The 652-nt window shown below is 64.4% G+C and overlaps 1 protein-coding gene across 1 annotated transcript in view; it reads left to right on the top strand.

The window, feature by feature from the left end:
* The window catches only part of ZNF696 (zinc finger protein 696), a 6783-nt gene that overhangs the window by 4506 nt on the left and 1625 nt on the right, over window positions 1-652 (top strand). The gene's annotated exons all lie outside the window — the stretch shown is intronic.

Raw genomic sequence — 652 nt, 5'->3', positions numbered from 1 at the left:
TGGCCGTGGCCAGGTCCCGCTGAGCCCCAGCGGCCTTATCTGGGGTCCTGCTCACGGTCTGCTCTTCAGGAGGCCCCTCAGCCAAGGCCGTCGAGTGGGCCGGGGCAAGGGATGCCCGGGGAGGCGGGGTCAGGGAGGGGCACCCACTTTGTGCCGGAGGAAGACGCCTGACCCGGCTTTGTTGATCGTCACCAAGGATGTGTCACGCATCGCAGAGAGAGCGGGAAGGGAGGAGGGGCGAACCCAGGACCCGAGTGTGTGCCCCCGACCGGGGATGGACCCAAGACCCTTTGATTCCAGGGCCGAGTTCTAACCACTGGCCACAGGCCAGGGCATGAGCAGTTTTCATGTTTTATTTTATTGGCTTGAGAGAGAGAAACATCGATTTGCTGTTCTACTTACTTCCTTGGTTGGCTCTTGCGTGTGCCGACCGGACTGAACCTGCCGCTGGGTGTGTGGGGAGGGTGCCCCAACCAGCGGAGCCGCCGTGTGACCGCCCCCCGTCCACCCAGAGCCACAGCTGCCCGCTCTGCCCAGACCCCCGGTTCCCGTGGCTGCACCGCTCTCAGCTTTCGTGGTCAGACCTATGAACTGGAAGGAAACACTGTCCCCAGCAGGACTGCCAGGCGCCGCCCCAGGCCCCCGCAGCTCC

The sequence above is a fragment of the Myotis davidii genome, unplaced genomic scaffold (assembly GCF_000327345.1).
Source record: "Myotis davidii unplaced genomic scaffold, ASM32734v1 scaffold1509, whole genome shotgun sequence".
Lineage (NCBI taxonomy): Eukaryota > Metazoa > Chordata > Mammalia > Chiroptera > Vespertilionidae > Myotis > Myotis davidii.
This window is presented reverse-complemented; position numbering and strand designations above follow the sequence as displayed.